Raw genomic sequence first — 12562 nt, 5'->3', positions numbered from 1 at the left:
TGCATCATTTAAGAAACTTTAAAATAAAGTCCTCCAAAAAGTTAATAAAATTTAACATATGCTTAAACATAAAATCCCTGAAAGAAGCTATTACTTTCTTGCAGGTTTATATAATTTTTATATATTCATGTATTAAATAGCATGTTTGCATTTGACCTATAGTATTTAGATTTTTTTTCTATATGTCTTTTTAGGATATAAAATTTATTTCAACCTTTTGGACCCAATTGTTCTGCTCTGGACCTGTTCCATCAGCATCTGTAATAAATACTACTCCATCTAGAATATTTTGACATCTAACACCTTTCCCTATTCAATTTCTTTAATTGATCATAGTATCTAAAAAGGACTTGGGAATTCTTAGTATTTTCTATTTAAAGAATTAAGTCTTCAAATTTTCAACTGGGTCTTGTTTTGCATTGACTCAGTAGCTAACCTTTGCCTTTTTTTTATCAGGCAGATTGGTATAGGGGAGCCACAGGACCAATTTAAGCTCTAGATTTAGGAAATACTTTCTTAGGAAGACCATTTACTGAACCTACCCTCTCTATTAACACTCCCAAAGCCACCTTGTGAGATGTAAGGGATTCCTGGTGGGAACAGCTGAGAGGAAGCAAGTACCTGTAAGGGACTGAAAAAAGGCTTAGCCAAAGTGTCCTTTTAGTCCTCCACCTTCACAGTGGTCTACCTTCCAGCTGGGAAGAGAGACACAGCACTGGGACCAAGCCAAGAGCCAGACCAGCACTGAGTCATGGGGTGTCTGCATCTTTTCTGACAGTCACTCTGCACAGGAAAATATCAGATAGTATTCTTCACTCTGGTGGGAGTATTTGAACTACAAAGCTGAATAATACACTTCAAAATTCAAACTAAATGAAAGAATAGGAATAGTTTTTAATTTATACTCTCTCAAAGAGGATAAGGAGTAAGAAGGACCCCTGGAAAAAAGCTTTGAAGGAAAGGGAGGTAAAAAAGAAGTAAATAAATATCAGTAGAAAGCCTGGTTTTGAATCCAGATGAATAAAACTGAAACACAGTCATGTGCAAACTGATTTAAAGGGTTCAAGTTGGGTATAAAAGCAACAAGAAATCTAAGCTTTGTCTTGCTACTGAACTATTAAACCACTTCATTCTTTCATAGTCAAAGACGTAAGACTACTAGGAGGAAAATAATCCTACTTCAAGAACCACTTACATGAATTGCATCATGTTATAGTTTGTGAGAAGATGAGTATATTTTCTTGTGTGAAACACTTTACTTGTTGTGGTTTCATTCTTTAAGAGAAAAAAAGAAAAAGAAATTTATGAGATATCTGTAGCGGTGTAGTGGTGATGAAAGCTCAAGTAGAGAGGGAGTGAAGCCTGAGCTAGAGGGGAAGCTAAGGAAGAGTGGGGATTGAAAACATGCCCATTGTCTGGAGCCTTAGCTGAATCACTGGGAATTTTTTCTCCATTTTTATTTCTGCCCCTCCTCTTTCTACTCCTCTCCCCTCTTCCATCCCTCTCCTATTGCTTCCTTTTCCTTCATCCTTCTGAGCTGTGCTGACACCAGGTGAAAGGTCCAGAGCAGGAGGAAAGGTCCAACAAGTCTGAAATTTAAAAAAAATTACAAATAAAAGATAAAAAAGATCCAGAAATTCAAATGAACACACCCAACATCTGTAAATATGCTTTCCTCTGTCAATGCAGATCAGTGTGACACAGGTCTCTATAGCTGGGTTGACTTTGATCTTAAAAAAATCTGAGAGTGTAATGTAGCCAGTCCTATTCTGATTATGATGATTATTTACAACATTCATTAATATTTGTGACCAAGTGTCATGAATTTCTGAATCCATTTTTAATGTCACACTATATACAACATTAACTTGTACAACAAATTAAAAATAAATAAATGTGGCATCCCTGAAATAGTTTATTTCCTTAAACTGAACTGCAATTATTTTTCTTGTAATCTTGCCTTTCAAAAGCCTGTCTCCAAATGTGTGATCCTCAGTCTAGGTGCCTAGACTACCTACTCACCCAGAGCAGCAGGCAGAGAGAGACTAGAGACACTGAATTTGTGTTTGGTTTATATGCCCTACACTCAGTGAGAAATTCAGTTGGGCCTGTGTTCTGTGTTCCGACAAATCTGTGGTCTTTTATATTCCTGTGACAACACTGTGCTCCTAACTCTGAGCAGAGACACAAGAGTGAAAAAGGAAATGTTATGGTGCATAAATGAAAGCAGGTAAAGAGGCAAAAACTTCATGAAGTCAGCAAAGAGTTTTAGCCTTGTAAATCTGTTTTATGTGAACACTGCTCAGACAATGCATTTTTGAGGGACAGTACAAAAACTTAGGTTTGAAATATAAATAGAATGTGAAGAACAAAGACCAAGAGGTGATGAAGTGTGTAACGTGACACGGTAGCTGCAACTAACAGTTTATAGTCCCCAGAGAATATTGCTGGGCTTATTTGAAGCAGTTATTTCAAAGTGCTGAGAACTCCAACTTTTTAACTTCCCTTCTCAAGTCTGACAAGTCCGTAAGATTTCTGAGTCTGTGCAAACCATTATATTATAGCTGTTAGAGCTTACAGCTGCAGCTTACTTTATCATGGTAGTAATACTGTGGTATTTGGGCAATTAACTCTCACTATACTGAGGTTTGCACTTACTCCTATAACACCAAATGGTTCATTTCTAATTTGGATTCAGCTTTAGTTTGGTTTCATACAATGCTGTCAGTGAAAAACATGGCCTGTGTGAGCAGTTTCATGATGTCTGCACAGGCACACAGCTAGTGCCAGGCCAAGATAAAACCCATGGTGGAAGCATGTACACTACTTTCATATATTTCAGTACCTGTAGAAAACCTTACAGAAAGCCCAAACATATATTGAATGAAATAGCTGAATTCATAATTTGTGGAAAAAGAGGATGATATCCCAACATATTGTGTAGTGTCACAGACCGGCCGTTGCTCGGCATCCTGCTACACACAATGACTTGGGACAGATCTGAAGCAAGGCACTGAGGTAAACTGTATAGAAGAGCTGATTTTAAAGACACTAACAGTCTTATAAAACTCCAGCCTTCTCTAAAAAATTACCTGAGACAGGGAAAACTAAAATCTATCTAGTATTCAGAAGTACAGGTTTTACTGTATGTACATGAAGATACCAGCAGCATGCTATCAGTAGCAAAATATTTCCCCTACATTGCCTGGATGACCTCAGCTCACAAACTAAAAAAACCTTTATAGTTTCAAGATCCAACTTCAGAGATATCAAATTCAGATCTTCTGCTGCTGATGTACTAATTACTTTTAAAATATATCTTACAATGATTCATATTTGCAGTACAATTAGCTGATTCCATTGCCACCCACATCATTATTCTGTTTCAACTTCAAAGGTTTTCAAAAGATGTCCATGATTGTACCCAATAGCTTAAGTCCCTGGTTTTTAGAATAAGACTCTGTGAGGAGAACTCATTGAAGGATCAACTGTGGTTGGATCACATTATAAAAAGACAGAAAACTGGGTGAAGCAATACAAAAAAGATGTGAAATCTTGGTCCTATCAGACATCCTTAGGAATTTTTTCATAGCCTTTAATTAATTTGAAATATTTAGAAACACATTTGTATGTCTGTTAAAAGAATTGCTGGAGAAGTTGAAAAAAAATCAAGTAATATCTTAAAGCCATGAAGATTCTAGTGGCCAAAAAATATTTTTTAACCAAATATTTCATTGCAAATTTAGGATTTGAAAGAAGTGGAGGGTTGGGGAGCATGCGATTCATCTCCTTTAACGTCATCCATCAAAAAGTTAGGAATCTGTTTTAAATGGGCCATCTAGGTTCTCTCTCATCAGTGCAAAGAGAGAGGTGTTTTCGGAAGGCTGTTCATCTCAGCTGTCCATAGATGCCTCTGTTGGGATGTAATCTGTAATTCTCTGCAGGAAGAGAATATTTATCTCTGTTGACTACAAAGCCTTGAGCTACTGTGTTAGACTTCAATGACTAACTTTTAGATAGCTAAAATGATGACTAGCTTAGTTCTAAAAACCTATTTTTTAAACAGCAAGGTTAAGTGAGATGAATAGAGCCTTTTGTGTGAACTCACTTCATCAAAAATCCACAGAAAAAAAAAATGGTTTGACATGAAATTTTGACCACCATATGTATAACTGATTTTAATAGTGCCAGACACTAATTCTGCACCTTTGTATTTTTACAGCACCTACTGGAACAGGGAACATGCTGACAAATGGTAATCCAGCATGCTTTTCTCATAAAATAATAAACAATAAAAATAGCATCAATGTCCTGATAAACTACCCCTGTAAAGCAAAAGTGGCATAAATGCAGTTTCTCTTTTCATTATTCACAATGTACATTAATTGTCTACAGCTTACAAATGCCCAAGTAGAAGACGGTAACCTCTCCAGAGCCAATCTTGTAACTGTATCATTTAAAGAACTCCCATTTAACTGGAAGTTGTATAGGCAGGAGAAAAACTTAACTGCATCCTTCTTCTTCAGTTTGGGAAAAAGAAAACAAAGTGGATGTGAATTTATGCAGTAAAGAGCACATTAGAAAACTGACCTACTGTGCAATACCTCAAGTATTGGGTTTTATCCTGTGAAATCAGTGGCAAATACAAGCTGAGAAATGGGTAGCATGGTTGATGTTTGTCTGTGTGTTTGTGTGTGTGTGTGTCCTACTCGGAAAACAGTAGCATTAATCCTTTTTCAAGGTACCCAAAGACCAAAGAGGAAGTTTTGTTTTAATTATACCTTCAAGGGGCCTAGTTCATAGACACTGCATGACAGTTTGCATAGCACATTTTTAAATCTTATATTACTTCTAATATTTATTGTGTGAAGGATCATTTGATAAAATATTTTAACAAGATAGAATGAATTTTCTTTCATAAACAGTAACTTGCATTACAGATCAAGCTCAGAAGCATGTTGCTGCAATTATCAAATGCACAGTGTTTCATTGAAAAGTCAGTGAGTTACTACTGTAACTCCCTGCTCCCATAAGAAGAGCTGCTAGCATGCACTAAGCCTAGAGTGCAGGCCTGGTGTGCAAAAATTCACCAGGGTATCTTTATCACTTTCATTTCTATTGTTCTTAAAAAGAACATCTAGGATAGTGTAAACATTTTATGGCTTTTGCACTGCATTATAACACAAAACAGAAAGGAAAAGCAGCATTGTCAACACCATGCAAACATAATTCTTTGACACAGAAACTCCAATTTTTCAGTCAGTCTAAAAATACTGCATGCAAGGTATACATGTGCTGTGCCTCCTACAAATCGTAAAGTTACCCTGATTTAACAAGATGTGTCATATCTCTTTGACAATAGGTCCTGTTCACCTTCTATGCAAAACTCTGAACAGAAACAGAGACACCTTTTTACTGAATGAACTCTACTGATGTGATGCTTTCCTACAGAACAAATTTAGCCTCGTTTCAGTCAGATTAAGAATCTCATTAATGCTGGATTTCTGCCAGATATCCCCTTTTTGTTGACCCTGAACACCACAAAGCACACGACTGACTCAAGGCAGGACCTTGAAGAAGGCAACCAACGTGACTGAACAGGCTGAAAAAAAGGCTGTTGGTATGGAGCACAGTGGGAAGACAGGGACCTGACTTTCACCAGGTTATTCAATAATCACCGAGGTCCAGGATCTATCATTGTATTCTTTATGGTCTCTTGTTGTTTAAATAATTATAATAATGGCCTGTACTGCCTTTTATAAGCTATTGCCTGTCCGAAGGACTACAAGATGTTCTCAGAGGACCATAAAATGAAATACATAAAGCCTGAGCTGTTTCCAGAGCTCCACCTTGACTTGGTTGCTCAGAGACTGCACATTAGTAGAGGCAATAATCACTGGCATCAGGAGAAGGCTACCTAGGAAGGACCACTGGTGTAAACCAAGTTTAATCAGACCTTTGGGTATTTTGGGAGAAAGACTTGTGAGTGTGCAAAGAAAAAATAAAGAATCTGGAGAGTGTCATTGATATTCTACCACATTTATACCCACTGTTGGTCATCACTCACAAGAAATCCACCTCTGCTTCTTTAAACCTCTGCCAATTGAGTCAGATAGAAATTATTTTGCTTACTATCATAACTGCATCAGAGAAAAAAAAAAAAAAAAAACAAAAAAAAACCACCCAAACAAAAAAAAACCAAACAACTTCCTGAACCAGAAAAACCAGAAATGCAACTGTATAATGGTTGAGCCCCAACACCCTGGCAGGCCAGCCAGGACATAAGGAGCCAGGGGACACACAGTGATGTGCCAGAGAGGCAACTTATTAACTCTGTAGCTTTTGTCAAGAGGCAGCAGATAACATAGGTCTGTATAAATCCAAAACCAAGAAAGTTAAACTCTTAGCTATTAAATAAAAGTATTGGTTAAGCCCCGAAGGATAATCAATGTAAGATTTTTGCTAATTCTCTATGACATTAAATCATTAAAAATCTCTCTGGGATTCTGTCTATTCATCTACATACCTGTATTTTTATTCCAAAATACAGCAACGATAAAAACATGTTATTTTATTCACACTAAGGAACCTGAAATTTACTTAGTAATTTGCAGGTCTACTTGATTTTTTAATTGTTGGCAGATGATTCATTCAGATAAAAAATCACACTTCATTGTGCAAAAATAAACTTTCTCAGAAATACTGCCAAAGCTGCAGTATAAATGCTTTTGAAAGATTAAGTACATTAGAGAGATTAGAGTGTTATTTTGAAATAGAAAGAAAAAAAAAACAGGGAAAAAGGTACAAATTATACCAATGTAGGTATGTGCAAAACAATAATCTTCAAGCCATTTTACTCCTGTAATTGTTTAAAGATCATAAAATTAAGATTGATACCTTCACAAAGGTCAAAATGTTGCATTTTATTCCTTATACCACTTAAAATCAGCTTTTTTTTTCTTCTGTCAGTCTGGATCTGGGTTCTAGGGAGCTACAAACTGGATAACTATGTAGACAGTGTCACAGATTGCATAATTTTTCATCAGGAAATACTCACCTTTAGCCTTCTGTTCAGATACTCTGGAAGTACTTAAAACATACAGGATTTATCTTCAGAATTTGACAGAGCACCATGTCCTCTAAGACCAAGGGAAGTTAAAACGTTCATCTGAGGGCAGACCTATCAGTCTTTGTAATCCTACAATTCAAACACTATTAAGCTTTTTTATCTTTTAAAACCCAAAATGTAGAGAAGTAAGAAAATAGGAAAAAATTACCCTGTGAAAGAGAAACAAACTGCCATAGAACAATGCTTTAGAAGACTAGAGAGCTAAGACATAAGCAACCTGCAAAGACTGTAACAAGGTAAAAAATGTAAAGAACACTGTATCCAACTTTCACATTTATTCCTGATAAAAGATTGTGATACAGTATTGCCTCAAACCTGTCCACATTCCCTTCCCTGGTATGAATACAAATTACTAAGACAATATGTAGAAAACTCTTGAGAGTTTAAAAACCAGAGTGTTGCGGAAGAAATTCCCAAGAGTTCTTTCCTGTTGCACTGCAACCAAAAAAATTCAGGTTGGTTAGGCAGAATGAAGGAAGGTCCACATGATGCAAACCTCAATTCACCAGAGGGCATGACTGTGTGTGTGGCTTCAGGTGAAAATGTTTGGGCTGATGTGAGAGCCAGAAATCAGACTGCCATATTTTCAGCTGAAAGCAGAACAGATCAGTCTGGGCAGAAGAGCATTTGAATGCATCTTCCCTGTTTCTGCTGCAGCATGATTTTGGGAAGAGCCAGTCTCAACATCCTCTCCCAGCACCAGTCACACTTTTGGGAACCTCTCCCAGTTAAGCCCAGAAATCATGAGGGAAAAGGAACTGCAATTGCTCTCTAAAAATATACTATACTCTGAAGAGCAAAGACATGGAGAAGGAGCATTACTGTTTAAGGTCAGCAGTGGCAAAAAAAGAATAAAAAAAGTGAATAAATTGCCTGAAAATAAACTTAGGACAGAAATTCTGTTTCTAAAACCATGAAAAGTGAGGCTCTGCCCCGCCTTCAAGAGGTGCAGTGAGAGTGATACCCCAGGTAAATTTAAACCAGTTTTTTGAATCTGAACAAAATAAGATCAGCCCAATATCACAGCAGACAGACTTCACAACTCCACAGGCCACTCAAGTTCTATCTCCCATGTTGAAAAATGTAAAAAGATAATCTTCTTCTACCAGTTCAGGCCACTACAGCAGCTAAAGCCACATATTCATGAGTCAGCACACTGAATGTTATACAGTTTTACAGTTTCTCATTTCTGTTCACCTGTTCTTTTTCATTTGCAAGTAAATACTGATAATAATAGTTATGGAAGAGGAAAAGAAAAACTGTTTTCCAAAGATTTCAGTTTACAACCCTTTATAAAGGTATCTTAAACCCCCGTATAGTCCTGAACACCAAAACAGATGTAAAGAAAAATAGAAGATGTCATTTCAGTCTAGACACCCATTACTTTCAGGAGCTAGGGCAATATGACTACATCCCATGCTATATAAGGAATATAATGATATCACCACTTGTAGATGCAAAGCTGCAATTTGTAGGCAAAATTTTTATTCATCTCAAATTACAAAAGGACAATTGTCTTTGACACTAACTATGGCTTTCTAAAACATTAGTCACAGCATAACTATAGAAGCACCAAGGCAAAACCAATTCCACCAACCTAAATCATGCTCTGCCCACATACTGCACAGAGGTAGAAGGATCCTCTTTCAAAACTGGCTCCTTTATTCATATTTTAAGGTCCCAAGGCTGTTTGATATGTATGAACTCCTACAACCTCAGAATGCTGCAAATGAAATGCATGTGTGTTCATTACCATACTACTCAGACAACAGGTGCTTTGTGGATGAAATCTGGTGCTAAATAGAAAGTTTTAGGAATGCACTATCTCAGACTTCGAGATAAGACTAGGTGAGCAGGATTAGCTCTTCACTCAGCAACTACCTGCACAAAATTACTCACACAACTCACCTGCAGTATTAAAAGAAAGGACAAAAGGATCATTCTGGAAACTGCTAGCCTAGTTACTTTATTTCAGTGCTTTAGCAGTATGAAAATATTTTGCTTACTGGGAGCTGCACCTAATTTAAAGAAAACACTTCATTTAAATATAAGTAGGGATGGAAATATATAAAGAGGTGGAGAATATAGTTTCAATCTCTCTTGTTTTTAATGGCTTGCTTTTAAATTAAGTAATGAAAAAATAAGCAGGCTGAGTCTTCTTAAAACGTGGAGTAATGACCCAACAGATCGTAACTATTTTAGAAGAGTCATCATAATCTATCATGGAAATATCTCAACTGGGTTTTAGACACATGAATTATTGACCCTGTTAGGCTGCCAAAAGTATTTTAACATGTCAGAGCAGAATTCATGCATAAATATGTGCAAAATATTTTTATTACAGTAAAGCTGGAAAAAAACAGTGTAAATACAAAATAGTTATGTCTCTGTAAAGATAAATGAATTTATTTATTTTTCAACATGACTTATTGCATGATGTATACATTTTTACACTTTCTACTTTAAAGAAAGCTGTTACACTGCAAAAATTTAAACATAAGCATTAGAAGCCTCAAATTTCCAAATGCATTTGTAATTCTCTGAATTATATTTGCTTATGTGAAAGTGACAAAAGAAATATACACCCTGTAACTTACTTTAGTTTCCACGTCTGAATACATGCCATATCTTTATAGTCAGTTTTAGATCCTTAAATGTTCTTTATGTAAAATGCAGTAAGCAATCCCATCACAATAAAGTAAACAACAGAGAACATCACAGAACGTTCAGCACTTGAACTTTAGCATAATATTACACCATATTCTCTCCGGAGGGAAATAAATAAATAAATACACAAACCAACCTACCCTGTCATCTGGAAAAATCTCTCCAAATTGTGTTTTACAGAACCAATATCCTGTCTGTACATCAGGGGCAGCCTCTGTTAAGCATTTAAGTGCCCTCAGTGAAAAGTAACAGTTTCTCCTCCAATCCTGAACTCTCAGTAACCAGCACGGAAAGTAACAATTTCCCATTCCCTGTCAGCCAGTGGTACTATTAATCATCAAACAAAAACGAAACACCTTCAAGCAAAGATCAGCTTCTGATTAATCTCCATCCCAATGAATTAGACTCATAAGAGGCAACCTGCTGCCTTGTTTACGCCTTTTTAATATGAGGAGCAGAAGTTGGATATAAGGGTTTTCTGCCCTTAGGGCTGCAAAATATGCCTCATGTGGCAGCGAGCCAGCTCTCCGAGGGAGCCTCCTTTGCTGTTCCACAGCTATTTTCTAATGGATAAATTTAAACAGACACACAAAAACACACGAGTCACCACAATACATGGCCGGAGCTATTGTTTTTGTCTAAAGTCCTGAGAGCATCTGTACTCGTAATGAGGATCTCAAGGTTCCATCCAGTTTCGGTTTGGGCTTTTCTTTTGGCTGTTTTGTTTATTTGTTTGTTTTGTTTGTTTGTTTGTTTTTTTTAATGCAACGAGGAGAGGAGGGGTGTCTGAATTTTTTTTTTCCCCAGATGACTTCCCCTCTATACAGCACAGCACATAAAACACCTCTCTTCAGCTTTAACTGACCTAGGCTCAATTAGTGCAACATTTAGCACACATCCAAGCAATCACAAGGCAGAGATATTAAGTCCAGTCCTCATGTGTATTGCACAGACACGTTTAGAAAGGGGTGGAAGGAGATTTCTTTAAAAAAAAAAAAAATCTCACAATGTAATTTACACAGTGTGGAAACGCCTACAAGGAGATGAAGTACCTGCACTGGGGAGATGTTCAGTTGTTCACTTCATCTTCCGTTGACAAGGAAACCAAACCGCACTTCATTCTCCAGGAAAACCTTCCACTGCCATCATTTGAAAATGTATTTATTTGTATATATGTATATATCTATCATCATCATCATCATGATAACAATAACCATCATAAAACACTGCTGGCAAAAGAATAAAAAGTGAAGGTGCAAAATGTGCAAAAGTAAGGATCATCTCTTTGGCTTTCTGTTTTGCTTTGTTATCTTTAGGGAGGAAAAAAAAGTATTTAAAAATGATGACTGCAACATGCTGCAAGAAAAGTTTCACATTATAAATAGGCATCAAAAACTGAAGAAGAGGAAAACCAAAAAACCCTGCTGGTTGCACTGTTAAAAAAAAAAAAGAAAAAGAAAAAGAAAAAGAAATAGTAACAAAAATAATAAAATTAACATCTTGCTCTGTGGCTTCCACCAGTATTGCAAGATTACAAACTCTGTGTAAACACTGCTGTAAAATGCATTTGCAATTCCCATCTCTTTAAGGAAAAAAAAAAAGCCCTTAAAAAAACACCCAAAAATAAAAATAAAACAACACCAGAAAAAAATCCTCTGCAAAAAGAGTTAGAAACATGCCTTTTCTCTTATCTTAAAAAAATAAGCATCATATTTCACATCGCTTTTCCGTGCCACAACAAAACCAGTTGCATATATAGATATATAGCTACTAAATGTATATCAGTTGTTGCTGGACTGGCAAGTCTGTGTTTTTAATATTATCATTTTTCATTCCCAGTGACTCCCGGCCCCAGCAGCACCTTTTGCTCACAGTTTAGTAACCATCGCATGCTAGGAAAAAAAACTTGTCATCAGCAAAAGATCAAATCCATTTAAACAATAATCAAAGAGGAAGAAAAAAAAAAAAGAAGAAAAAAAAAAAGAAAACAAAAAAAAAACCAAAAGGAAGAAAAAAAAACAGGACAAAAAAGGAGGACAAGAATGTCAGCAGAAAGGTACTCACCGAGCGGGAGTAAAAGGGAGGAATAAAAATGAGAGTTACTATAAAATACAGTATGGCGGTGGAAGAAGGAATGAGGCGCTTTTTTTTTCTCTCCTCTCTAGTCTCTGCCTCCGGCAACCGCCACGTGATCCGGAGCCGGGCGGACTCGCAGCCGGGAGGGCGCAGCGGCGGCGCCGGGCGCGGACCCAGCCCGAGCCCAGCCCGCTCCGCTCCGCAGCCGCCCGGCTTCGCCGCCGCCCAGCGCTCCGCGCCGCCGCTGCCCTCGGCAGGTGCCGCTCGCCCCCGCGCTCAGACACGACACGCTCCGCTCGGCTCCGCTCCCTCGCTGCCGCCGAGCGCGGGCACGCAGCCGGCCGCGCGGGCGGGGTGCGGAGGCGGGCGCGTCCTGCGCGGCAGCGCAACTTGCTCGGCGGCGCAGCGCGAAGTTATCGCCCGACGCCGCCCGCCCGCCTGTTGCCCTCCGGCCGCGGCGCCGCCGGCCCCGCCGCTGCAGTGCCGCTCGCCCCCGGGAGTGGGGCCGGCGGCGGGCGGAACGGAGCGGAGCGCCGGGGTTTGCCCGGGTGAGGGGTGAGGTGCTCCCGGCGGCGGCCCCGGTGCAGCACCGGGCTCCGAGGCGTGTGCGCCCGGGTTCCCCCTCCCGCCGATCCGGCGGGGGATGGGGGACTGCTGGCGGGGGTACCGCGTGTGCGCGCACGGCGGGGG

The 12562-nt window shown here is 38.6% G+C and overlaps 1 protein-coding gene across 4 annotated transcripts in view; it reads right to left on the bottom strand.

Annotated features, from left to right (window-relative positions):
• Window positions 1-12183, bottom strand: part of RALYL (RALY RNA binding protein like) — a 373569-nt gene extending 361386 nt beyond the window's left edge. The window contains exons 1-2 of one of the 4 annotated variants that reach the window (XM_036400827.2): window positions 11861-12174; window positions 10849-10935 (exon numbers count right to left, since the gene is read on the bottom strand). The gene's annotated coding sequence lies outside the window, so the exon portion shown is untranslated. Of the gene's footprint in view, window positions 1-10848; window positions 10936-11860 lie in introns of all 4 variants that reach the window. The other 3 variants (XM_036400853.2, XM_036400819.2, XM_036400844.2) reach the window with 3 other exon arrangements.
• Between the last annotated feature and the right edge of the window lie 379 nt (window positions 12184-12562).

This window comes from Molothrus ater, chromosome 1, assembly GCF_012460135.2.
Source record: "Molothrus ater isolate BHLD 08-10-18 breed brown headed cowbird chromosome 1, BPBGC_Mater_1.1, whole genome shotgun sequence".
Taxonomy (NCBI): domain Eukaryota; kingdom Metazoa; phylum Chordata; class Aves; order Passeriformes; family Icteridae; genus Molothrus; species Molothrus ater.
The sequence above is the reverse complement of the archived record's forward strand: the minus strand, read 5'-3'. Positions and strand labels throughout refer to the sequence as shown.